The sequence below is a fragment of the Sciurus vulgaris genome, assembly GCF_902686455.1.
Source record: "Sciurus vulgaris genome assembly, chromosome: 12".
NCBI lineage: Eukaryota > Metazoa > Chordata > Mammalia > Rodentia > Sciuridae > Sciurus > Sciurus vulgaris.
The window spans coordinates 23,625,241-23,650,519 of NC_136473.1; the positions used below are offsets into that span (position 1 = coordinate 23,625,241).

The window sequence follows — 25,279 nt, forward strand, 5'->3', positions numbered from 1 at the left end:
AAATTCCCATTCGCTCTTCAGAATATAGTGGTCTGGTTTTGTCCCAGCACTCAAACTACTCAAATCCTTCAGATAGTTCTCAGTCTTTGTGTTCCTTGCCATCGCTCCTGCATAGAACACTCTTGGTGATAATTTGTACTTGAAACTTGCTCTTAGATTTCTGTGATACCATTCACTCTTGATCGTCCTCCCATTTATATGCCCATTATTTAAGGTCTTTTCTATAAAGCCTCAAGTGTTGATATTTCCCAGATATTTGTTGTCACACCATATGTTTTTCTCGGACAATCTTATTTATATCTGTGACTTCAATTGCCACATACACAGCTCCCCATCCAACTCTGACACTGAGCTCTAGGCTTGTATATCTTTCCACTTGCTGGGCAGCTTCAACCAGAAGCCACGGGCGACACCTCAAACATCAATACTCTCCACCTAAATGCATAAGATTACCAGTAAAACATATTTTTCTGCTTATCAAGGGGACACCCACCCACATACCTACCCAAACACAAGATCTGACACGCATGCTCCTTCATATACAATTATTAGATTCTAAACATCTTTTGAGTTTATTCTCAGTTTTCCATTCTTACAGCCCACATTCAAAACAACACCGTCCTCTACCTGGATTCCTTTAGCAAGCCTTCTGACAGCTCTCTTGTCCCCTTCTTGCCTCCCTGCTTTGATCTCTCTTCTCCAGGGTTATCAAAGTAATCCTTGTAAGATGCAAGTCTAATCAGTCTCTTTGCTGATTCCCAATTGCTTAGCTGCAAGATGGGATTCAATTATCTTCTTAAATTGGCATTCAAAACCCTTCTTGTTTTGACTCCTCCCTTCTATAATAGTTTCTTTCATCACTCAAAAAAATTCTCCAAGCACACCATGACATTTTGTGCCCTTCACTCCCCAATGAGCCTGAAAAACACTTATTTGTTTTTCAGATTTATCAAAAGATTTTCAAAGTAATGATTTCCTGCAGCAATTCATGGCCCTCACCATAATGAAACATTTCTCATTTTGTGCAATACCTTACACTTGCTATATTTGTTATTTTTACCTGATGTTATAATTTATTTGTTTATACATATGTCTCCTCACTGAGGTCATTTTTAAATGTTCTTTGAATAATTGACATTAGGTGAATATTTATTATGAGCCAGTTACAAAATGGTTAAAATGAATCATTATATCCCCACCATAGGAGGCATGAATGAAGTCATTGGCATAAGGTCCCTCTTTTAAGAAATGGCAGGAGCAAGACTTGAATTGAGGTTGGCTTAACATTCATAGACATGTTCTGAACCAATGCATCACACTGGCTCATTCTGGAAATACAGTATTATAGCAAGTCATAAAGAGTTTTTAATGAAATAATTAAAACTGTTGTTTTGATTTTTTTCTCATAGACTTAGTCTTTCCTGAGTGTGCCTCTTTTTGTCATGTGTGTTTTAATATATGTGGTTGGTGAGGTCTGACAAGGGCTTGCAGCTGTGTACCACCACAAGTAAGACAGAAGATTTCCATCATCCTAAGTTTCCCTCGTGGTCCTTGGAAGTCAAACCTTTCCCTCCACTCCACTTCTCTGGGAACAACTGATTTATTTCCTTCCCTATAATTTTGCCTTTTCTAGAAGGTCTTGTAAGTGGATTCACACAATATGCCACAATATGCAACCTTTTGCGTCTGACTCCTTTAATTCAGCAACATGCTTTTGAGATTTGTCCATTAGGTTGTGTGTATCAGTAGATTGTTTCTCTTTATTGCTGAGCCGTATCTCACTGCATGGATATTCAATATCCATACATTCACTGGTTGATGGACATTTGGGTCCTTTCCCGTTTGGGATTGCTATAAATAAATCCTGCTCTGGACATTTATATACAGTTTTTTGTGAGAACATATGTTTCTCCTTCCTTGGGAAAATACCCAGGAGTGGAATTTCTGGGTTTTATACCATGAACATGTTTCATGTTATGAGAACTGCCAAACTGCTCTCCAAAGGAACTATTCTATACTTTATTCCCACCAGCAGTGAAAGAGAAATCCAATCGCATCACATGCTCTACAGCACTGGATATTGTGGGTTCTTTTCATCTCAGCCATGCCAGTGGGCATATGATGGTGTCACCTTCTAGTTGTGATTTGTACTTCCTTCGTGGCTAATGATGATCTCATTCTATATGCTTGTTAGCCATTTTTGTACCTTCTTTTGTGAAGTTTCTGTTCAAATATTTTTTCCTACTTCTAAATGGGTTGTTTGTCTTCTTGACTTGGGTTCTCTATCAACTCTGGATACAGGTTACTTATCAGATATATTTTTCCACCAGTGTGGGGTTTATCATTTCTTAAAAAATATCTTTCAAAGTTTAGAATCTTTATATTTTGATAAAGTCCCAATCATTCATTTTTTTGAAGGTTAGATTTTGTTGCTTTTATGTTCAGTTTTGCTTTGGTACCTAAGAACTCTTTACCTAACCCAAAGAGGAAAGAATAAGAGTCTTTCTCTTGCATTTTGTTTTAAAGTCTTATAGTTCTAACTCTTACATTTAGATCTATAATCTGTGTCATGTTAATTTTTGTATACGTTATGAGATGGTTTGAGAATCAGTTTTGCATATGGATGTCCAAATGTTCCAGTACCACTTGAAGAAAACATTATTCTTTATATATTGAATTCTTTGGCACCTTCGTCCTTTGTAAGTAGGTCTATTTCTGGGCTTTATTTTATTCCTTTGACTAGCCTAACAATACCACAATCTCTTGATTGTTGTAGCTTTACAGTAAGTCTTGTAAATTTGTTTCTTTTAAAGTTGTTTTGGCCATCTGAAGTCTATTGCATTTCATACTAATTTGCATTTGAAACTAATTTGTCAATCTCTGCAAGAAATCTGCTGAAATTTTGATTAGGATTGCATTAAATCTATAGATAAATTTAGAGAGAATTGACAACTTAACAATATTGAATTGTCCAATTCACGAGAACCATCTATCTGTTCATTTATTTGATTATTTAAAAATTTCTCCTCTGCATTTCGTGGTTTTTGTTTGTTTGTTTGTTTGTTTTGCAGTGCTGGAAATTGAACCCAGGGCCTCATACATGCTGGGCAAATGCTTGACCACTGAGCTAAATCCCTAACCCTGTGCTCATGTTTTTTTTTTTTTTTTTAAGTTTGCGTCTGAATATTTTGTGTATTTTTAAAGCTATTGTAAAGAGTATTTTTTTAAATTTCAATTTTGAAATGGCCATTTATAGTATTGACATACATTTGATTTTTTTATATTGAACTTGCACCCTGTGACCTTGTTAAGCTCACTTATTCTAGTAAGTTTTTTTGTAGATTCATTAGGATTTTTGAGGTAGTAGAAAATTGAAGACATTTTTATTTCATCTGTTCCAATCTGGATTTCTTCCTTCCTTCATTTCTGTCTTTTTCTTTTGTTTTCTTTCACTCTGAATTTATTGCCTAGAATTTTAATGCCATCTTTTTCTTATCAACTATCTGATTACTATGAAATATACCTCATGAAGAAAAGTTTTCCAGAATGAATTGTAGCCCTGGCATCTCCAGAGATAATTAATGAATTTAGAAACCATAACCTAGACACTAGGCTGCTCATTGCTGCTGGCCCAGTTATTGCTCCTAAGCTGTTTTGGAAGCCCAATTACGTTATGAATTGTTGCACACTGTAACTCAGAAATCAGAGGTAAGGTATCATTGGGTAGCAGTCACAGGAGCTCTGGGGTTCTCTAGCCATGACTTCTTCCAGGAATGGAAAACTCTAAACCTTCGTTTCCTGTCTCAGAACTAACCAGTGTAATTAGAAATAACCTACCCACCCTGTGCCCTTTGTAATCCTTTTGTACACCATATTGTGCTAAGGCAGTAGCCACTTGGTCTGTCAAAACTATCTCCAACAGATATTTCTTTTCCTGAAACCACAGTGACTTTCAATAAGACATTTTCTCAAGATAAATGAACCCTCACCATTTTCAAATCCAACCAGGTCAAACAACAGGCCCCAGGTTTACATCTTTGAGCTTCTAAGGGCAAAACTCTGCCTCTGGTTCTACACGTTATATCACTTGAAGTTCCCTTGCAGAAAACAAAATGGATTCAAACAGGAAGTTAGAGGCTTGTAGTGTTATTACAGAGACTAAAGGAGTAGGTTCTAGGCTCGACTTTCAGAGATGACTTTAAAACAATTCTGCAGAAATGGACAACCAAGAAAATCAAGGAATCAAGAAGATTAAGTCACTCTGGTGCAGAAAAATGAGGATTGTCTTAATTTGGCATTTATGCTCTCCATTAGTTCTTCTCCCTATCGTCTTACTCTGTCTGTCTGTCTGTCTCTTTCTCTCTCTCTCTCTCTCTGACAGGTTACCAAGTGAAACAATGTGCGTAGCAAATCAGAACAGCTCTACTTCAAAGAGAAGTAGATGTGAAATTCTTGAACCAAGCTCAAAATAAGAAACAAAATTATTTTATGAACTCAGTTACACCTAATATTAGGTGAAGCTCAATTTCATAGCTAAAATCAAATTACATACACACAACTGCAAAAACTCTGAAATAACAGACTAAGTGAATATTGCCTGTTTGAGATCAACAAAAGTCAAAGACATAGAATCAATGTCACCTATGAAAAGTGAATGCACTCATGACATGTGAGGTGACAGAGTACAAATCTAGAAGAAAGTTAAATGAAAAAGACTGACGATCTATGGACTGACTGAGCATGCTTAGCTAATAGATCTAATTAAGAATACCTAAAGAGACATGCTTGGGGAAAAAACATTGTTCAGCCAAAAAAAAAAAAAAAAAAAAAAAAAACCACTATTACCAAAACAAAGTCCTTGAGATAAGCTACTTAAAGCACAACATGAATATGTTGAAACAAATAAGATCTATTCAAAACACTGCTTAACCATGTGTGATAATGCTTGAGTTGTAAACTAAGCATTTATATCAACAACTTATTCCAAAAACCCCATCAGTGAAATAACTCATTGTTTTAATTACAAATTGGGGTGTAAAAGATTTTCCTGGATCTATAGTCAACATTAAGTGATATTCTCAAAATGATGAATCCAAGCCACCATAGTCTGACCTGTTTACAGTTTCGTGCAAATAATTAAGATCAGAAAAATACTATTTGTTGGTTAATACCAAAGAGGGTGGCCAATGAAATATTTTGTTAGGCATTTCTGGGCCAAAAGAATTAAAATATGTGTGGGTATAAATGCTTCTTACTTTGCAGAGCTGAAGGTTAGTTGTCAGCTTTAAAAATGTATTAAGAGGCATTTTGAGCATCTTAATGAACATAATCCAAGAATGCAGGACCACAGGAAAGATAATAATGTGCACTATCAACACTAATCAATTAAAAGAAAAAATTGTTATTGATATTTATTTAAATGTTCAAATGTTTAGTTCAGAGTTAGAAAGACCAGTACAGCAATATCTGTTTATGTAGAAGAAAATTGTTAGGATTTTGAAATAATATGAAATCATTTTAAGGGATTTAAAACCCAATCATCACAAAAAAATTTCAAGGCTGTATAGATTAAAGAAAGAGAAGAGTAATTATATTTTTAAAATGAACTGTAACATACAATTTTTAAAAAATCAAAGTTCAAAGTACCTATAAATGGCAAGAATGCCATTTTAATGCATCAAAAAAATAAAATAAAATAAAGGTCCATTGACAACAAAAATATTAAAAAAAAACATAATCTGATGCTTGATACCACTACTTCTTAAATATACTTTCTCACCCAGGTGACTATCAAGAATTTGAAAGGTTTTGATCTGGAATTACATATAGAAATTTCGAGCTATAAAAGTCAGTAGTGTGACTGTGTCCTTTTTCCAAGGTCAAACTCAACTTTGATACTTAAAATTTGAAGATATTTTATTTGTAAGTGTTTTACAAACTCAATATTTGATATTTTTGTATTTCATTTTTGTTTTAAATTTATTTTATTTTCAATTGACTATTTATGGGGTAAAATGTGATGAGCATTTTAAGGATCATCTTCATGTCTGGATACATGTATACATTTTGGAATAATCAAATCAGGCTAATTAGCCTATTGCCTCAAATACTTATCACTTCTTTGTGGTAAGAATATTTAAAATCCACTCTTTTAGTTTTTTTGAAATATGCAATACATTATTACTAACAATAACCACACTACGGTGCAACAGGATATCAGAACTTTTTCCTCCCGTAAAACTGCAACTTTGTACCCTGGGACCCATAACATATCCACATCCACCCTCCCCGCCTCTGGTAACCACCTTTCTACTCTCTGCTTCTCTGAATTATACTCTTTTAGATTCCACATGTAAGTGAGATGGTACAGTATCTGTCTTTCTCTACCTGGCTTATTTTTACTTTCATAATGTCCTTCCATTGCACCCCTGTTGTCACAAATGACAATTTCTGGATTTTTAAGGCTTAATGCTATTCCATTGTGTGTATATCCCACATTTTCTTTATCCTTCCCTCCACTGATGAGTACTTAGGTGGATTCCACATTGTGGCTCTTGTGAATAAGGTCGCCTTGAACATGGGAGTACAGATGTCTCCTCAACATGCTAATTTCAGTTTCTTCGGCTATACACCCAGAAGTGAAATTGCTGGATGTTATGGTAATTACATTTTTAGTTTTTTGAGGAAATTTCATACTACACTCCAGAATGGCTGTGCTAATTCACAATACCACCAACGCTGTGCAGAAGTTCCTTTTTGGTTTTTCCCATACTGCCTTGCCAGCACTTGTCATCTTTCATCATTTTAATCACAGACATTCTCACAGGTGGGAGGTGATATCTCATTGCGGTTTTAACATCTCTGATTAGAGATGTTATGTATTTTTTTAATATATCAGTCCTTTGTATGTATTCTTTTGAAAAATGCCTATGCAGATCTTTTGCTTATTGTTTTGATAGGGTTGTTTCTTATTATTGAGTAGTTTGGGTTCCCTGTATATTTTGGATATTCGCTTCTTACATAATTTTTGCAAATAACTTCCTCCACTTTGGGCTATCTCTTCACTCTGTTGATTCCTTTTCTGTGCAGAAGCTTTCTAGTATGCCATCCCAAGGGTCTCTTTTGCTATTGCTATTTTTCTTTTGGGATCATGACCAAGAAGTCACTGCGCAGACCAATGTCATAGAGATTTTCCTTTATGTTTTCTTCTCGTAGTTTTACCAGTTAAGGTCTTAGATATAAATCTTTAATCTGTACGAAATTGATTCTTACATAAGGGGTAAGAAAAGGGCCCATTTTAATTCTTCTGCAGTTTCTTCCAACACCATTTATTGAAGAGATTCCTTTCTCTATGTGTGTTCTTGGCTCCTTTGTCAAAAATCCATTGATAATGTGTAAAATTATTTCTGGTCTTTCCATTCTATTCCATTGGTTGGTACATCTATTTTTATGCCAGTAATAAGCTGTTTTGATTACTATAGCTTTGTAATATATTTACTTAAAAACTTTCTTTAGTTGTCAATAGACCTTTATTTATATGTGGTGCTGAGAATCAAACCCAGTGCCTCACGCACACCAGGCAAGCGCTCTACCACTGAGCCACAATCCCAGCCCTGTAATATATTTTAAAATCTGGTAGTGTGATGCCTCCAACTTTGCTCTTTTTGGTCAAGATTGCTTTATTCATTCAAGTTCCTTCATGGTTACTAATATTTTAGAATTATTTTCTCTATTTATGTGACATTTTAATTGTATTGTATTGACTCTGTAGATTTCTTTGTATAGAATGTACATTTGAACAATATTAATTCTTCCAGTTCTTCAACATGGGATATCATTCTATTTATCTGTGTCACCTTCAATTTCTTTCATCAATGTTTTATAGTTTTTAGTGTATAGACATTTCTCCTTCTTGATTAAATTTACACCAAAGCATTTTATTGTTTTTCGGTGCTATTATAAATGGTATTTTCTTAGTTTCTTTTTGTAATAGCCATTGTTGTGATATAGAAATGCCAGTAAATTTTTAATGCTGACTTTGTATCTTGTAATTGTACTAAATTGTTGATCAGTCCAAACAGATTTTTGGTGGAATCTTTAGTTTTCCATATATAAGATCATGTCATCAGAAGAGACATTTTCACTTCTTCCTTTCCTATTTGGATGCCTTTTATTTCTTTTTCTTGCCTAATTACTGTGGCTAGGACTTCCAGTACTATGATGAACACAAGTGATGAGAATTAGCATCCTTGTCTTATTCTTTTTTTTTTTTTTTTTTGTAAACAAATGGGGTACATCTTGTTTCTCTGGTTGTACATTAAGTAGAAGTGTACCATTTGTGTAAACATACATTTACATAGGGTAATAGTGTTTGATTCATTCTGTTATTTTTTTCCTTCCCCCCACCCCTCCCACCCCTCTTTTCCCTCTATACACTCCCTCCTTCCTTCATTCTTGCCTCCCTACCACCCCCCATTATGTATCATCATCTGCTTATCAGTGAGATCATTCGTCCTTTGGTTTTTTTTGAGATTGGTTTATCTCACTTAGCATGATATTCTCCAATTTCATCCATTTGCCTGCAAATGCTATAATTTTATTATTTTTTATGGCTGAGTAATATTCCATTGTATGTGTGTATATATATATACACACACACATCACAGTTTCTTTAACCATTCATCAATTGAGGGGCAGGTTGGTTCCACAATCTGGCTATAGTGAATTGAGCAGCTATGAACATTGATGTGGCTGCATCACTGTAGTATGCTGATTTTAAGTCCTTTGCCTTGTCTTATTCTTGATCTTAAAGAAAAACCTTTCGACTTTTCACTATTGTGATGTTAGTTGTGGGCTTGCTCTATCTTATGTCAAGAAACGTTTCCTTTATATTTGATTGATTGAGAGTTTTATCATGAAAAGATAACGAATTTTGTCCAATACTCTTTCTGTATCTATTGAGATGATCATATAGTTTTGGTCCTTTATTCCATTAAAATGGTCAAGTTTATTGATTTTCATACATGGAACCATCCTTGAATCCTTGGGATAAATCCCATTTGGTCATGAAGAATAATCTTTTTAATGTTCTGTTGTTCTGTTGAATAGCATTTGCAAGTACAAATGCTCCTTATCTTACAATTCAATGTGTGTCAATTAACCTATCGTAAGTTGTAAGCATCATAAGTAAAAAAATGCATTCCATAAATCCAAACTACTACTGAACATCTTAGCTTAACAACACCAATACTGAGCCATGATGACATGGGTGAGTGGCAACTGTGGCTCACTGCCGCAGCCTAGCATCATAAGAGCATTGTATCGCATGTTACTAGCTTGAGAAAATCAAAATTCAAAATTTGAAGTATGATGTCCATTGAATGTGTGTTGCCTCTTTCACAACATTGTAAAGTTGTAAAGTCATAAGTTGAAGTACAAATGAAAAGTTGGGAAACATCGGTCTTTTGTTGAGGATTTTTTTTCTACATTCATCAATGATTCTGGCCTATAGTTTTCATTTCTTGTGTCTTTTTCTGGCTTTGGTATCAGGGTAATGCTGGTTTTTTAAGTGAATTTGGAAGTTTTACCTCTTTTTCAATATTTTGGAAGAGTTTGAGGAGATTTGGTTTTATTCTTTTTTAGATGTTTGGTGGAATTCAACTGAGAAACCATCTGGTCCTGTATTTCTGTTTGATGGGAAACTTTTAATTATTGATTCAGTCTCATTACTCATTATTCATCTGTTAGGATTTCTAGTTTCTTAATGATTCAGACTTGGTAGGTTATATGTTTCTAGGTATTTGTCCATTTCTTCTGGGTTATCCAATTTGTTGACATATAATTGTTCATAATGATCTCTTACAATTCTATTTTGGAATTGAATGTTTACTCTAATTTATTTATTTGAGTCTTCTTTGTCTTAGTCTAGCAAAGGGCTTGTCAACATTTTTTAGATTTTCACAAAACCAGTCCTTAGTTTTGTTATCTTTTGTTTTTCTCGTCTCTATTTGTTTCTTCTCTGACCTTTGTAATTTCCTTCCTTCTGCTAACCTTGGGCTCAGTTTATTCTTATTTTTCCAGTTCCTTGATGTGTAATATTAGATTGTTTATTTGAGATGCCATAGGTATTCAAAGTAATTTTTGATAGGTGAGGACTTACTACTGCCGTTTTGCTAATTGTTTTTTGATTGTTGTGTAGATCCTTTGTTCTTTCTCCCTCTCTTGATTTCTTCCTCTGTGGTTTGATGGTTTTCTGTAATTGCATCTTTGGATTTTTTTCCTATCTTTCATGTCTGTATTACAGGTTTTTGCTTTGTGTTTACTCTGAGGCTTACATAAGCATCTGATACTCTTAACAGCCTATTTTAAGCTAACAACAAATGATTTTGATTGCATACTCATGCGCTTTTACTCCCCCACCCATGCTTTAACTTCTTGGTGTAACAATTTACATATTCTTATAATTTGTATACCTTGTCAAATTATTATAACTTTAGTTAATTTTGATTGTTTTATCTTTTAACCTTTATACTAGACATGTAAATGATGTTCCCACTACCATTACAGTATTAAAGTGTTTTGGATTTGACAGGGTACTCACTTTACCAGTGAGTTCTATATTTTCATGGTTTTTGTTTGTTTGTTTGTTTGTTTGGTACTAGGGATTGAACCCAAGAGTGCTTTACCACTGAGTTACATCCCCTGCCTTTTTAATTTTTAATTTTGAGACGGAGTCTCAGTGAGTTGCTGAGGCTTCCACCAAGTTGCTTAGGTCCTCACTACGTTGCCCAGGCTGGCCTTGAAGTTGTGATACTCCTGCCTCAGCCTCCTGAGTAGCTGGGATTAGAGGCATGAGCCACTGCACCCAGTCCATATGTTTTCATATTATTAATTAGCATTATCTTTCTTCAGCTTGAAGAACTCCATTCAGCATTTCTTGTAAGGCAGGTCTGATGGTGATAAACCCTAGGTCACCTTTTGTGGCTCCTTCATTTTTAAAACACTGGATTCCTGGCTATAGTATTTTTGGTTGGCAGGTTTTTTTCTTTCAGGATTTTGAATACATTATCCTTTGGCTTACAAGAATTTTACTGGAAAATCCTCTTATGGAATATACTAATTACTAATTTCATCACACTTATCATAAACATATCAAGTAAATAATATTTTAAAAATTTTCACCAAGGTACATATTGACTATCCTTTTTAGATCATCTGATTGCGACTTAAAAATATTACCATTTTCTACATATAACTTGATGTTTGAGAATCACTAATCTAAGGGCTTGTTGACCAGCAGAAGTTCCTTTTTGGATCTACATAATTTTGTTCCCTACAGTCCTGGTCCAGTAACTTACAGTATCCATACATGAAGAGATTATTAATTATGTCTCTATACAATTTATAAGGAAAGCTATTCCTACCTTCCCTAGTCAGTAAGCCACCTTTACTGGTACTGAGGTAGTTCAGGAGCAAGTTAACTATGTTAATCTATAATGTTACAGTTAAAATTGTGGATGAATATGAACCAGGACTAAGGGAGGTGAGAAATCTGGATGGATTGGCTTATGCCACCAACAGATAATTTTGCATCTAGATTATTACCAACCTTCAGACTCAACACCTTTCTCCCAGGACTATGTCACAGTCACCATAGCTATTTTCCCAGCTAGGAGTCATTTTGTCTTCTTATATTCTCTGTGTTTAAAATGCTTGTCCTTAGGTACTGTCACTCTTATGCACCACCCATCAACACTTTACTGTTATTAGTATTGAAAACTAATTAAAGCACCTAATGGCATCATCTCTCCCATGTTAAAATCTTGTAAGTCTTAGCACAACAAACACCATTCCATTCAGTACATAGGTTCTGGAAAATACTTTTTTGAAAGGAATTTCTGAAATCTGATTATACTTTGAGAACATTAAGATGATTCACTGCTGAGAGAAATCTGAGGAAAAGAACTCTTGCTGTGAATTGAATGTTTGTGCCTCCCCAAATTCACATGTAGAAGCCTTAATCCCCAATGCATTGGTATTTGGAGATAAGGCCTCTGAGAGGTGATTACAATTATTTTAGGTCATGAAAATGGGCCCCTGTGATTTGATTAATGCCCTTATGAAAGAGGAAGTGACAAGAGACCTCACTCTGTACATGAGGATTCTGTGAGATGACAACATTCTGCAAACCCAGGAATTGTGCTCTCATTGGACATCAGATCAGTCAGTGCCTTAATCTTGAATGTCTCAGCCTTCAAAAGTGAGAAAAATAAAGTGTGTTGTTTACACCATTCTGTGTGCGTTGTTTGTTATAGCAACCCAACTAAGACAATTCTTCAGTAAAGAAAGCAATCATCTGTTATTTATCTACTTTATATATCTAAATTTTCTTCAAATGAGAAAGTACATTTGGAAAACATTAGGTGATTTATCATAACTCATTCCTTTTTAAAGTATCTTTTTTTAAAATTCATTTCTATTTGAATTCTCTTAGTCACATGGTTGATTATCGTAAATCAGTTGAAATTGGTCAAAGATCAGTAATAAAAATGTAAGACTTCTGTTTTCTGTAGTGATGACTTCAGTGTAAGGGGAGCCATAAGCTACATGGGTAACCTTTCACCTTTTCCAGAGCTTAAGCATACAGTTTGCCAACATGCAAATGGTTGCTATTTCTCTCAACAGTAGATTACCACAAGGCAGTTTCTTCCATCACACTATGTTGTTTAAAAGTTATCTGCTTTTTTGGCAGCCATTCAAGGGAGTTCTTTGCTTGTAAATCCTCTTTATCTCATGCTATGGTTGAAGCGAAATCTTGGCACACTTTCAGTGCATTTGTCTTCTTGTACCAGGGGAGAAAAAAATTCAGGGCTCCAGAGACTGACACTGTGCAGCAAATGTTGATGAAACAGTGGGGAGCCCTGTAGGCTATTCAAAAGGGTAATGCTACTAAGCACCCACAGCGGAAAATAAGATCCCCTCTCACGAGAGGCAGACACACCATAAAAAAGATCATTTAAAAGCCTGAATGATAGAGTTTCAAAGTAAATAATGCTCATTGTGTACTTGACTTCAAGCCTTTAAAATCAGCTTAACTTCGAGTGAACTAGGCCCATAAGGACCAGTCATTTAGTCCTCAGTCTAGTTGTTACATTCTTTGACTTTGAACTTGTTTTCTGTGATTTGCACTATGGAGATATCAGCTTGTTTGCTAGATGTCATGAGGTTTAAAAGAAAAGAGGGTACATTCCCCTCAGAGGAAAAGAGTGATAACAGACTTCTGAGACAACATATCCTTTAAGATAACATCTCATTCTGTAAGGATGCTCTGGAATGACGTTTCCCCCCACTGGAATCCCTCTGCATGAAATGTGTAATCCCCCCTGGTGGGTAACGTAGAAAAGACTGTCACAACATCCCTTTGACATGAAGTTATTCCCCTAGTTTGACTTTTGACATTTAATTTGTCTTTGAAAAAAAAAGGTGACCATAGTGTCTGTTTAAGGCAGGAGCCCTTGAACTGAGAATAGCTAAATTGATCTAAACACAACCCAGATCAGAATCACCAGAATAAACTGTGTTGACTGCAATGCGGTTGAGGGCTGTCCCCAAGAAAGCCAGAGTGTGGACAGTAGACGGATGGTTCTATGAGTCCTTCTCTTCACCCGTTCTACTAAGTTGTTAGTGCTTTAAAAGCACATGAAACTATTGAGATGGGGCCTGAGTCTGATCTTCCATGGGTTTTCTTAATCAAATTGGGCTAGAGATTTTGGCTGGATCATGATTAATATTTGATTACTGCTAGAAAAGGAAGTGTGAGCTCACCCTCCCCCATGGCATATAATGACCATGATTTTACTCAATGAAGGGGTCCTTTGGCATGAATTTACAGGACCCTCCATATTTAAAGGGACAGGCCAATCCGCATGGATCTAATCCCGATCTAGCTTTATTTGGAGTATATTAACTCTAGTTTCCACAGATTATTGGAGTCCTGGGTCCATTGTGGACAGAATTGTCAGTTTTTTCTTTTGAAAATTACACTTTCTGTCACTTATTTCAGGAAATAACAAGTAAAACAAGTTTTTTTTTTTTTAAAGGCAAGTGCTTAATACTTACAATGAACTAAAGTTTGATGAAAATATTTGTACAATCAGAAAAAATAGGCAAAGGAAGATGCATCATAGTCAACTGGAAGATCATTTGGTGCAAGAGTCTCTGGTTTTGTTTTTGTTTTGTTTTACATTATAGCTGATAGATCTATCTAACAGTGAAAAGTCTTAATTATTAAAGATATAAAGATTTTTAGTTTCAAGTACAGTCCAATCTACAATAAGTGAAATTACTTAAATTGATGAAAATTATAACTCATAAGAGATTATTCACCTAAGTTAAAGAGTTAAAGAATCTTTAAATTGGCCTAGACTTTAAACATTAGGTTGAAGGAGTTACTAACTCTTTGAGTAATTGATTACAGTGATCCAGGGCTTATTTTAAATATAACTTCTTCATAAGACTCAAAAAATTAAATCACTTCAATCTCATGGACCCTGGAGGTGTGCTGATTTAAAATCTCCAGGCCAATTCACATTCAGTGAAGAGACTGGAGCCCACCTAAGCCTACACCCTGCCTCCAGGAGTTCTACCTCAAGAGTAAACTTCTCACCCTAAAACATCACCCTGAGGGTAAGCAAGCATCAGACTCTAGACAACCCCACCTAACTGCTGAGAAGGGGAGCTGAGAAACTTTTGAACTCTGGTGGAAAAACTGTTCAGTTTTTCATAGAGATCCTTTTTTTTTCTTTTTCTTTTCCCTTTTTTCTCTCACATTTCTACCATTTTTGAAACCAATTATTTTTCATGCATCAGGTTATTGAGGACTGGGATTTTTGAATAGTATTTCAGTTTTGTTCTGTATTCTTTTACTTTATTCTTTCTATTTTTAATTTTTTTCAATTCTTATTTTAAATATGTTTTTTCTCTCACTTATTTGTTTCCTTTGATTCTCTTTCTCTCTCTTCACCTGATAACACCCAATCTCTATTATTCACTCTTTCACTCTTCCTGTGATTTATTTTAATTCTATATTTTCTCTTTCTTACTTATAAACATCACATCCTACACCACCTTTGTTCACTCTTTGCCTACCATTTGAAATTGTAAACCTTGTGCAAACATACTGTTTTATTGTAGGCAATAACTGAAGATATCATTTCTATTTATTGTGACAAAACTGTAGATGTTGTAGTAGGAGCTATTTTGTTTATGGGTGTATATTGTTTGCATTGTTTACTGCTATTTTTCTCCCCCTTAAAGGCAAGTTACTGGAAACCTTTAGGGACATTATAAGTCTACAGGGTAGAAACTGTACTGCTTAAAATCCACACTGCTAGACAGATAGATGCACACACAACATGCAAAAACAAGGGAACAAATTGCTCCAGACAAACCTAGATGCTCCAATACACATAGACACCACAGTTGAAGAAATTTCAGAAAATGATTTTAGAATGTACATAAACTGATCCATGAGGTAAAGGATGATGTAAGAAGTGAAATCAGAGATAAAAATGCAGGAGATGAAAGATCACTTTCATAAGGAGAGATCTAAAAATAAATCAAGCAGAAATCCTCAAAATGAATCAATAAACCAAGTTAAAAATTTGATGGAAAGCATCATCAACACATTAGACCACCTAGAAGACAAAACTTCAGACAATGAAGACAAAATATAAAATCCTGAAAATAAAGTTAACCATGGAGAGAAGATGTTAAAAGAACATGAACAGAACTTCCAAGAAATATGGGATAACATGAAAAGACCAAATTTAAGATTTATGGAGATAGGTGAAAGTATGAAGATACAAACCAAAGGAATGCATAAACTTTTCAATTAAATAATATCAGAAAATTTCCTAAACTTAAAGATTGAAATCAAAAATCAAACACAGGACACTTACAGGACTCCAAATGTACAAAATTACAACAGACCCACACCAAGGCACATTATTATGAAAATTCCCAACATACAGAATAAGGATAGGATTTTAAAGGTTGCCAGAGAAAAATGTTAGAATATGTTTAGGAGGAAACCAATTCAGATCTCAGCTGATTTCTCAACCAAGACCCTCAAAGCTAGGAGGTCTTGGAATAATGTATACCCAGGTCTGAAAGAAAATTGGTGCCAACCAAGAATACTATACCCAACAAAATTAAACTTAAGATTTAAAGATGAAATAAAAACCTTCCATGATAAACAAAAGTTAAAAGAATTCACAACTAGAAAGCCTGCACTACAGAACATTCTCAGAAAAATGTCCTATGAAGATGAAATGGAAAAAAAAAAGTGAAAACCAGAAAAGGGAGGAACTACACTAAAGGAATAGTCAATCAAAGGAGAAACTAATACAAATTAAAAAACAGAAATAAAACAAAATGGGAACACAAATCATATCTCAATAATAATCTTGAATATAAATGGCCCACACTGACAAATCAACATAGATTGGCAGATTGAATTAAAAGACAAGACCCAACAATATGTTGTCTCCAAGAGACTCACCTCATAGACAAAGACATCCACAGACTGAAGGTGAAAGAATGGGAAAAAACATATCACTCACATGGATCATGTAAACAAGCAGGGGTTTCTAAACTCATATCAGATAAAATGAACTTCAAGTCAAAGTTAATCAGAAGGGACAAAGAAGAACAGTTCATACCACTTAAAGGAATTATACATCAACAAGACATAATAATCCTCAACATTTATTCTCCAAACAATGGAGCATCTACTTATATCAAACAAACCCTTCTCAATTTCAAGAATCAAATAGATCACAACACAATAATACTGGATGACTTTAACACACCTTCTCACCACTGGATAGATTTTCCAAACAAAAACTAAAGAAAGAAACTATAGGACTAAATAATGTAATGAATAATTTAGACTTAACAGACATATATAGAGTATTTCATCCATCAATAATCGAATACACTTTCTTCTCAGCAGCACATGAATCCTTCTCTAAAATAGAGTATATCTTATGCCACAAAGCAACTCTTAACAAATACAAAAAAATAGAGATTCATTCTATCAGATCCTAAGGGAATGAAATTAGAAATCAAAGACAAAATAGAAACTACTCTACCACCTGGAGACTAAATAATATGATATTGAATGATCAAAGGCTAGCAGAAGAAATTAGGGATGAAATTTTAAAAATACTTTGAGGTAAATGAGAATAGTGACACAACATATCAAAATCTCTGGGACACTATGAAGGCAGTTCTAAGAGGAAAATTCATTGTATTGAGCTCATTTGTTAAAAGATTAGAAAATAGCCAAATAAATAACCTAAAATATACTTCAAAATCCTAGAAAAAGAACAAATCAACACTAAATGCACAAGACAGAAAATAATTAAAATCAAAATTGAAATCAATGAAATTGAAACAAAGAAATAATTGAAAAAATTGACAAAATGAACAGTTGGTGCTTTGAAAAAATAAATAAAATTAATAAGCCCTTGGACACATTAATAAAGAGAACAAGAGAGAAAACTCAAAGTACTAAAATTTGTGATGAAAAAGGAAATATCACAAAAATGGATACTACAGAAATACAGACGATAATCAGAAACTATTTTGAAAACTTATACTGCAATAAAATAGAAAATCTTGAAGACACTGACAAATTTCTAGAGACATATGCCCTACCCAAACTGAACCAGGAGGACATACATAATTTGAACAGATCACTCTCAAGCAATGAAATAGAAGACAGCTATCAAAAGCCAACCAACTAAGAAAAGCCCAGAACCAGACATATTCTCAGCAGAGTTCTACAAGACCTCCAAAGAAGAATTAACACCAAATTATTCCATGAAATAGAAAAGGAGGGAACCCTTCCAAATTCATTCTATGAGGCTAGTATCACCCTGATACCCAAACCAAGCAAAGACATGTCAAGGAAAGACAGCTTCAGACCAATATGCCTGATGAACATAGACGCAAAAATTCTCAATACAATTCTGGCAAATTGCATACAAAAACATATTTAAAAGATAGTACACCATGATCAAGGGGGGTTCATCCCAGGGAGGCAAGGTTGGTTCAACATACGGAAATCAATAAACATAATTCATCACATCAGCAGACTTAAAGAAAGGATCACATGATTATCTCAGTAGATGCAGAAAAAGCATTTGACAAAACACAGTACCCCTTCATGTTCAAAACACTAGAAAAATTAGGGAAAATATGCATATACCTCAACACTATAAAAGCTATATATGCTAAACTCAAAGTCAACATCATTCTAAATGGAGAAAAATTGAAAGCCTTCCCTCTAAAAACTGGAACAAGACAGGGATGCCCTCTTTTACCACTTCTATTCAACATAGTTCTGGAAACTCTAGCCAGAGCAATTAGACAGAAGAAAGAAATTAGAGGTATACGAACAGGAAAAGAACTCAAACTACCCCTATTTGCTGACCATGATTCTGTATTTAGAAGACCCAAAAAACTCCACCAGAAAACTTCTAGAACTCATAAATGAATTCAGCAAAGTGGCAGGATATAAATCAAATGCATTCCTATACATCAGGGATGAATCTACTAAGAGAGAAATTAGGAAAACTATCCCATTCACAGTAACCTCAGAAAAAAAAAAATTGTGAATCAACCTAACAAAAGAAGTGAAAGAATTCTACAATGAAAATTACAGAACAATAAAGAAAGAAACTAAAGAAGACATCAGAAGATAGAAAGACCTCCCGTGTTCTTTGATAGGCAGAATTAACATTGTCAAAATGGCCATACTACCAAAAGCATTATACGGATTTAATGCAATTCCTATTAAAAATTCCAATTACATTCTTCATAGAAATAGAAAAAGCAGTCATGAAATTCATTTGGAAAAATGAAAGACCCAGAATAGCCAAAGCAATCCTTAGAAAGAAAAGTGAAACAGGATAGATCATAATACCAGACCTTAAACTGTACTACAGAGCTATTGTAACAAAAATGGAAAGGTATTGGCACAAAAACACACACATAGACCAAAGCTACACAATAGAAGACACAGAGGCAAACCCCCATAAATACAATTATCTCATCCTAGACCCAAGCACCACAAACATATATTGGAGAAAAGATAGCCTCTTCAACAAATGGTGCTGGGGAAATTGGAAAAACATATGTAGCAAAATGAAATTAAACCCCTATCTTCTCACCCTGCACAAAACTCAACTTAGTGAATCAAAGACTTAGGCATGAGAACAGACACCCTGTGCCTAAGAGAAGAAAAAGTAGGCCCAAATGTACATCATGTTGGCTCAGGAACTGAATTCCTTAACAAGACTCCTAAAGCCCAAGAAGTAAACTCAGGAACCAATAAATGGGATAGAATCAAACTAAAAAGCTTCTCCACAGCAAAGAAAACAATCAAGAACCTGATGAGAGACGCTATAGAATGGGAGAAAATCTTTGCCACCTGCACCTCAGATAGGGCATTAATCTCCAGTATATATAAAGAACTCAAAAAACTTAACATCAAAAAAATCAAATAGTCCAATCAATAAATGGATTAAGGAACTGAGCAGACACTTCACAGAAGAAGAAATATGAATGGTCAACAAATACATGAAAAATTGTTCAACATCTCTAATAATTAGAGAGATGTGAATTAAAACTACACTGAGATATCATCTCACTCCAATCAGAATGGCAATTATCAAGAGTACAAGCAGGGGCTGGGGAGATAGCTCAGTTAGTAGAGTGCTTGCCTTGTAAGCACAAGGCCCTGGGTTTGATCCCCAGCATCCCCCCCCCCCAAAAAAAAAAAAAAAAAAAAAAGTACAAGCAACAATAAATGTTGGTGGGAATGTGGGGGGAAAAGTTCACTCATACATTGTTGATGGGAAATTTTTGCAACCACTATAGAAAGCAGTATGGAGATTCCTCAGAAAATTTGGAATGGAACCACCATTTGACCGAGTTATTCCACTCCTAGGTATATATCCAAAGGACTTAAAATCAGCATCAGTAATGCAGCCTTATCAATGTTTATAGCAGCTCAATTCACCATAGCTAAGCTACGGAACCAACATAGGTGCCCTTCAACAGAGAAATGGATAAAGAAACTGTGGTATATATACACAATGAAACATTAATCAGCCATAAAGAACAATGAAATTATGACATTTGCTGGTAAATGGATGGAACTGGAGAATATCTGCTAAGTGAAATAATCCAATCCCCAAATACCAAATGCCAAATGTTTTCTCTGATATGCAGATGCTAATTCACAATAAGGGATGAGGATTAGGAAAGAATAGAAGTACTTTAGATTAGACAAAGGGGAATGAAGGGAAGGGAGGGTGAATGGGAAAAAGAAAGATAGTAGAAAGAATTGGGCGTTACTATCCTATGTGCATATATGATCACACGACCTGTGTAATTCTACATCATGTACAACCAGAAGAATGAGAAGTTATATTCCATATATGTATAATATGTCAAAATACATTCTACTATCATGTATAACTTATTAGAACTAATTTTAAAATTGTGGCAAAAATTAAAATAGAATAAAATTTTAAAAGAATGATATTTGTGTATTAATTTGGAATAATCCAAAAAACGCTATTAAGTGAAAAAAAAAAAAAAAAAAAAAACAAGAAGAGTACCCACAGGGATATTTTGCTATCATTTGTGGAGAAAAAACTCTGGAAGACACACAAGAAGGTGATATCAGTTGTTTCATCTGGGGAGAGGAATTGGATGCCAGAGAGCAAAGACAGGAAGGAGACTGACTTTTTAAGATTTAACATTTGGTGCATGCAATGATATTACCCATTTAAAGGTACATGAAATAAATTTTCAATGGAAAACTAAGGAACCAAAGACTAATGGGGGACCTGTGTGTGCCGACCGGGGCACACAGCATGCCTTGTCAGACTGGATGCAGCCAGGGTGTACCTGCTGGCTGCATTAGCCAGCGGTCATGGACCTCCCCTCTAGGGACAGCCCGAGGTGACAGGACACAGAGCCAGCCCATTCTTCTGTGGCTGAGGCCACTGAGGCCAGAGTTCTCCTGCCTAACCAGTTGAGGAAGACTCTGGTTCTTTAGAAACCCATGAATTTCAGAAACCAGCTCTCCCTACTCCCCTCCTGATGGTGGGCGCTTACACCACCTGAAACACTCTGAGCACCCATCTCCTGTAGAGTTAGAAATAGATATACCATATTTATCAGAAAATCTTAGCCTTTTACAGAAGCTAAATCTATAAGTCTAGATGATTAGACTTAAGAAGAGAGAACAAAAGCACTGTACTCCCGGGTTCACAAGGGACCGATCCAGGGAGGAGGTGGTAGAAGCTGAATTTTAAGACACGATTACATTTTTTTTTTTTTTTTTTTCTGCAGAGACAATAGGGGGATCTCATTTCAGATAAAGGAAATAATATTAATTAAACACATTTTTCAGACTGCAAAAATATTATCATGACATGAACCGGCCAGCCTGCGAGAAGGGGCAGGAGGTGAAGCTGGGGAGGTAGTAAGGGACTTCACACCCAGTGGGTCGTGGAAAGCATTTTGAGTTCTATCCTGTAGACACTGGGAAATCGCTTTGTAAAATCAGCAAACTACTGCGGTCCGCAAAATGGAAACACACCCGTTTTCACTGGAGAAATTCCACCCAGAGACAGAGGTAGGGATCATCAGCACATCCGGGACCTTTCCTCATCCACCAGGCGTGCTGAACCCCCGCTGGGGGAAGGAATGTCAGTCAGAGAAACCAAGGCTGGGGCGTCGTCCTGTGTGCCGAGGGAAAGCCCCAAAGGTGACCTCCCTGGTGATCAGGAAAAGCAGCAGCCCTCTTTAAATATTGCCTTCCTTTCCCTCCTCTACATCAAACCATCTTGAACTGGGATGGAGATGAAAGCAATCTCTACTAAAATGAGAGATGAAAATGTTAATAACCCCCGTGTTCCAGGAAGCATCCCAAAAGCACACCACCAGAAAACTGTGGCTGGGGATTCTGCTGGCTAAACCTCTTTATATGACCAATTTGGGGGAATATTGATTATCCCACAACATAAAAGAACCTCATCCCCAGGTTCTCTTTAGGTCTTGCAGAATTTGCCAAACCAGACCTCACTTGGATGTGGATGGGTTTTCCTCTGCCCAGATGCGGCCTGGCTCTGAAAGAATTAAAAGAGGCTCTGATTCCTTGGGTGTTGAGCAAGACCGTTCAGATTCTCTCTCTCTCTCTCTCTCTCTCTCTCTCTCCCCACAGTTAGAGATCACATCTGGCTTCCCTGGAGGCCACTAAAAATTCATATTCTTCTGAAGACCACAAGACAATGTTTTTCTCCTATGACTGTGACTTAGGCCATCTATTTTACCAAATAATACCTCTTACTGTGCTAGAAGAACGTTTGTCTCTCACCTGGAACTGTTTTCATTAAAACGTGCTCTCGAATTTCATGACACCTTTCTCACCTTATTTTACTTTGGTTTTTAAATTCCTTGTGGGAAGGGAGGAGAAGGGGAATGTCATGGGTTGGATTCTCCAGGAAGCAGCTGTGGTGACAGAGTTAGTGAAATCAAAATTTTATTGTGGAGTCAATTAGAAAAGAAAAGGGGGCAAAACAGGACCAGGCAGGGGACCCATCAGACCACCTGTGGACAGAGAAAGCTCTAGAGATAACAAACTCGAACTCAGGGCCACCCTGAGAATTGGCTAAAAAATTCAGGCAGATCCTGCTAAGCATCAACTAATGACAGCTGCCCTGGAGAATCTACCATTACTTAGTGCATGTGAGAAATACGTCTTTGTTGCTTTCAGCCACTGTGATTTGAGAATCTCAGATACGTGTGTTTATGGTTTTCATCAACTTGGAAAAAATTTTGTCCATATTTCTTCAAATATTTTACCGGTCCCCCTCCCTCTCTGGCTTCTCCTGCTTGGTGCAAGGTACCTAGGTCCTTCCATCCACTCCTAGTACATGAGCCACAGCACCCTGAGTCCAGGAGGAGCTTTACAGTCTCCATTGTGCCACCTCTTCCCTACGCATTTCCACCACACCATGTCTGAAAGCTCCTGTTAGCTTCCTAGGCCTATCACAACAAAGTGCCACAACCAGGGTCGTTAGAGACAAGAGTGATTTCTTCTTTCATGGTTCTGAAAGTTACAGATACAGAATCAAGATGTAGGCAGGGCCCTACTCTCTCAAAGCTTCTAGAAGATTCTTTCTCTGCCTCTTCCTAGCTTCTGGTGGCTGCTGGCAATCCTTGGTGTTCCTTGGCATACAGCCTCTGTCTTCCTGGGAACTTTTCCCCTATGTGTCCCTCTGTCTCTGTCTTGGTGTGGTATTCTCTTCTCTGTGCATCTGTGTCTAAATTTCTCCCCTTTTATAAGGATTCCATTCATTGAGTTAAGGTACACCATAATTTAGCATGACTTCATTTTAATTTGATTACCTCTCCAATGACCTTATTTCCAAATAAAATCACCTTTACAGTTACCAGAAGTCAAGATTTCAACATAGCTTTTGAGGGAATATGATTAATCCACAACATGCAGTATAGTCCTTATTTGTTTATAAGTAGATTTCCTCTAATAAACAATTAGCTTCTTGAGAGCAGGAATTTTACCCTTATATTCACATGTCCAGCATAGCATCTGCCTTAAATTTAGGCACTGCATACATGTGTATAGAAGCCAACTGAATTGACTTAGAACAGTGCTTGCATCACTAAAAATCCATTTGCAGAAATGATAGTACACTAAATAAATATTCCATTATAGGATGTGAATCCAAGTCTTTGTATAGTGTATCACTTAGTATGCACAGTTTGGTGGTTGCATTAAAAATATCCAACTCATGCTACCTTAAAATAAAAGGAAATTTATTTCATGCATCCAAATGGTCCAGAGATAGTCATTTTTCATGTGATTCAGTGTTTCAATGAGGCAACCAAAGGAAAAAGTAGATTTCTTCTTTCAGTCATGATAGAATACCTGGTGCTGAACTAGCCATAAATAAGTAGCAATTTTTGGACAAAATATCTGAAACTATAGGTCTAGACATTGGGAAATATTCAGGACTACAATGCCCGAGAGAAAAGGAATACATAAAATGAAACTGGTGATCACCATTGTTTCTGCCTTGAGGCACTTTCCACATTAAAGCATAGAAAGGGGGAACCAAAGAGATTGCTGTGATCTCACTGAATTGAGGGGACAGGGATTAGAGTTTGGGAATTCAACAGTGAACGGAAGTTGCAGGTCAGAATACTAAAGAAGAGGGAACTCTAGAAATTTGAAAACTACACAAAGGTCTTAGTGTAGTTTTTTCCTGTTACTATAACAAAATACCTGAGATGGGTCATTTATAAAGAGTAGAAAATTTTTTGACTCACAGTTCTGGAGGTCAGAAAGTTCAAGAGCACAGTGCCTGCATCTGCTTAGCATCTGGTGAAGGCTTTTTTATTGCTTTATTATGTGGCAGAAGGCATCATCTAAAGAGACAGAACAAGGATGTGTCAGCTCAGGTCTCTCTTCCTTTTGTTATAAAACCACTAGTCTCATTATGGGGATCCCTGCTCTGATAACTTTATCACATACTAATTACCTCTAAAAATCCCCACCTCCAAATATTATCAACATATGAATTTGGGGATTAAGTTTCAACATGATATTTGGAGGGGATTTTCAGATTGTGGCAGATCTCTTGAGCTTTGGACCAAATATGTTTTTTTAATTATTATTATTATTTTTTTTACAGACTGCATTTTGATTCATTGTACACAAAGGGGGTACATCTTTTCATTTCTGTGGTTGTGCACGATGTAGATTCATACTATTTGTGTAATCATACGTGTAGATAAGGGTAATGATGCCTGTCTCATTCCACCATCTTTCATACCCCTGCCCCCTCCTCCCTCTCGTTTCTCTCTATGTAATCTAAAGTTCCTCCATTGATCATGTATTAAGCAGCATGCATGCAGTGCAAAATCCAGGAGGTTTTGCAAAGGAACCAGGAGCCAGAAAATTACCAGAACTCATAGGGGCTGGGAGATATTTGATATTTTATAACTAGCTAGAATGGACAGACCATTTTAAAAACCTAGAACATTCCATAGAGACCACAGAAGGTCTGCCACTTAGTAATAGTACTAAAGCAACCTCGAGGAAAGGAGCTTGCAGACATCCCTTACTAAATCTACAAATAAGCCTTAGAAGGATCAAGCCAATCTACAAATG

At 35.9% G+C, this 25,279-nt stretch overlaps 1 protein-coding gene across 1 annotated transcript in view; it reads right to left on the bottom strand.

The window, feature by feature from the left end:
• ARMC3 (armadillo repeat containing 3) overlaps positions 1 to 24,489 on the bottom strand; it is a 118,520-nt gene extending 94,031 nt beyond the window's left edge. Inside the window, exon 1 of the mRNA XM_079106328.1 lies at positions 24,436 to 24,489. The gene's annotated coding sequence lies outside the window, so the exon portion shown is untranslated. The remainder of the gene's footprint in view (positions 1 to 24,435) is intronic.
• Positions 24,490 to 25,279: the final 790 nt, after the last annotated feature.